General features: G+C 36.3%; 1 long non-coding RNA gene across 1 annotated transcript; it reads left to right on the top strand.

Moving 5' to 3' along the window:
- The first annotated feature begins 583 nt into the window (after positions 1 to 583).
- Positions 584 to 2,953, top strand: LOC141651980 (uncharacterized). The gene is made up of 3 exons (XR_012546922.1): positions 584 to 778; positions 876 to 983; positions 2,759 to 2,953. It is a non-coding gene; the product is annotated as an uncharacterized LOC141651980 (long non-coding RNA).
- Positions 2,954 to 3,315: the final 362 nt, after the last annotated feature.

Below are 3,315 nucleotides of genomic sequence, written 5' to 3'. Positions count from 1 at the left end.
GAGCACCAGTTCTTTTCGTGAAGAAGAAAGATGGAACTTTGAGGTTATGCATAGATTACAGGGAGCTGAACCGAGTAACGATAAAGAATAAGTATCCTTTGCCAAGGATAGATGACCTGTTTGATCAGTTGAGTGGTGCATCAGTCTTCTCTAAGATTGATTTTGTAACGCCCCGTAAATTTCGGACCGTTAATATATCTCAGAAATAATTTATTAATCAAAATAAAAGTGATAATTAAGTATTTAATGTAAAAATAATTTAAAGAAATATAATTTTATTATATTTTGAAGAAAAGTATTTATTTTGATAGTTTTGAAATGTTTAAAAATAGTTTAAACCGTGTAAAATCTTTTATTTCGAAATAAGGGCGTATCGGGGGGAAAATGACAATTCGTTTGAACGTTGGGTAAACGAATTTGGAAATGGGTCATGTGAATACTCAATTTTATTGTAATCTCGTGTTTAAAGACTTTGGACTTGACGGAATTTGCGTTTGACTTACGGATTTAATTATTATTGAAACGAGTCAAAACCGACTCGTTAAAAATCCCGACTAAAAATCCCGCACGTACTTTGTCCTCCTTTCTTCTTTCACGCGTGACAGCCCCCTCCCCTTTCCTTTTATTTTTCTGAAATTCTTGTTGTTCATCCTCTAAAAACACCCAAACTCCATTTTCATACACATTCAAGCTCAAAATCGTCATAAATCCTTCGTTTCTTGTCCGTTTTTCGCGAAATTTACCTTTCCGGAATCCCCTCGCCACGATCTACAACTTAGTATGTTCTAATTTCAATTTTCATTAAGTTATTTTAAGACTATATTTCGGTATTTTCGGTTTTGATGTTTATTTTTGTGTTTTAATTGTTTAATTAGGTGAAGGATTGGAAGACGAGTTCGGGGACTCGTATATTGTAGAGGATAGCGGTTAGTTGTGGTTAGGGTTTCGGTTTTGAGGACTAATTGCTCATTTTCTAGCTTAAGGTAACATATTTCGAGCTACTCGACGAATTATCGTCACATGTTTTTGATTTTTGTATGTTTGGTGAATTTTTGGTTTGGGTAGTAATTTTCACATGTTAAACTTAATTGCATGCAAGCTTAATTTGTGCCTTTTGGTAGTTTAAATTATCAAAGTTGAATTGGGGATGATTAATTAATTTTCAGACGGTCTTATAATGTATAAAAATGAAAAAAAAAAAAGAAGAAATGGTGCGGCGGGGGCCCGGCAGCGGCCGGCAGTCCCACGGCAGCCCGGCCGGTCTTGGGTTGGCCCGGTCGGTCCGTTGCTTGATTCGCGGTTTTCCATGCTTTGTCCGTCATTTTAGGTTCATCACGGATATAAATAGAATGAGTATACATGGTTAAAGTTGTTAAGAGAATCACAAAAGTAGCTAAAAGTTATGCTAATGGTAGAAAAATTATGTTATATTGACAATTATCACGAGTTAGGATAATTTACAAAATGAAATGGTAATTAATAGGCTCAAAATGAATTTTATGGTGATAATTGTAATGTTTTGTTGATTGTCTGAAAACCGAGCCTTAGTCCCTTTGATGATGCGATGTCGATTAATTGAGTGATTGGTCGGCCGCAATTTGACCCGCACTGTCGCAGGTGGGGTTGCGGGTAAAAATTCGATTGAATGAATTAGATAATCGGCCTTTTTCTTGTTTTAGGCCATTTATTATATCTCTATTTCACATGTATAATTAGTTGAATTTAAATAGCTTCCTATTTAGTTAGTTGAAATTAAATAGCTTCTTATTTTGTAGTAATGGCCCTAGTTTCCCCTAAAGCCTTTTATATTATTATAATTGCTAGGATTGGAAATTAGTATTGAATACTTATTGAGGAACTGTTGGGATTGTATGCTGTAAATAGACATTTATATAGCCTTTCACATGATAGAATATTAGAATTTATGTTGGTAAGTAGGACTTTTTGCCCTCTTAAGGTTAAGTGGGTGTCTTACTTGACTTGTGTGGTGAGTCTTGGGTGGTGTGGGCTAAAATATTCAAGTCGGGACTAGTGTGACTAGGTCCTAGGTGAGTATTTCGGCCTTCATCATAGATAGGTCTTTATAGTCTCTGACGAGTATATGTTCACTGCTTGATAGCCTTTGTGTTCCTGACTAGTGGATGTTTATCCAAGTTGGGGCATGACCTCAGGTACTAATTTTGATAGTATGGGGTCAGCTTAAGTACTAGCCGACCCTTCGGTGGTGTCCTTAGGGTACTCACTTCACTTTGTTTTAAAAAAAGTTGTGAGTCTTGGGTGCGGTGGTGTGTATCCGCATGTCTAGGTCTCAAGCAGATTTTAGGCTAGGGTTGTGTTGTCTCTTGGCCATGTTTTCTTAATAGTAACCGCTGAGCCAAGATACCGGTTCGATTACCTTCCCTACCTCGTGGTATAGACTTGAGTTACAAAGTGACTATTGACGGTGCTAAGAACTTATGCCTGTCTTTGATATATTGCTCTTTCTTGTTTGATGATTCTATGAATCATAGAAGGTGAGATGCAAGCCGGCTATGGTTGATAGAGTTTGGATTACAATTTGTTATATGATTCACATGATAGTTAGTTGGGTCAGTTTAGGGGTCATTTGTTAGAATACATGAAAAGTAAATGGTTTATCAAATTGTTTACATGTTACATTACATGTTACATTAATTTTGACGATTCGTGGGGCGGGAGGACTCGAAGTTACTCCCCACCGAATTGTGGCTTTCGTGTTTGTATAAAATGCGATTGACAGGTTGTTGATGCTTTGTTTGGGGTCACAGACGGCTAGTGAGCAAGGAACCTTGGACCTAGTTTTGGCTATTCTATTAGTAAACCTTTTATACTTTTGGTTTGTATATAATTTGAAGGGACATATGTCTCCCTTTTTATTTTTGGTTTGTATCCATATATATTTCCGCGTCTTTAGTTATATATGTAAGTTAGTTTATCAATTTAGGTGCGGGGTTATGACACTCTTCTTGAGTTGGAATTGGTTGTGAATGGTTTAGTTAGAAAATTTTTGAAATTGCAGGTTTTGGACTAGTTGAACCATTTACAAACATATCCTACCAGATTTTCTCAGTAGAAATTACGCATTTAAGTAATTAGATAACGCTAAATATCAAGGGTGTCACGATTGGTATCGAGCCTATTGCTCCCGATGCACGTTTGTGCACCCCACTTAGAAATCACTTGACCTTAAAATAATAAACTTGAGAGAAGGGTAGGATGGGTAGAATTAAGATTTTATGTGGTAGTCTGTTTGTGATTGCTAATTGTTAGGTTTGTTGATTGTTAGTTATTAGTTTT

This window comes from Silene latifolia, chromosome 4 (genome assembly GCF_048544455.1).
Source record: "Silene latifolia isolate original U9 population chromosome 4, ASM4854445v1, whole genome shotgun sequence".
NCBI lineage: Eukaryota > Viridiplantae > Streptophyta > Magnoliopsida > Caryophyllales > Caryophyllaceae > Silene > Silene latifolia.
The sequence above is the reverse complement of the archived record's forward strand: the minus strand, read 5'-3'. Positions and strand labels throughout refer to the sequence as shown.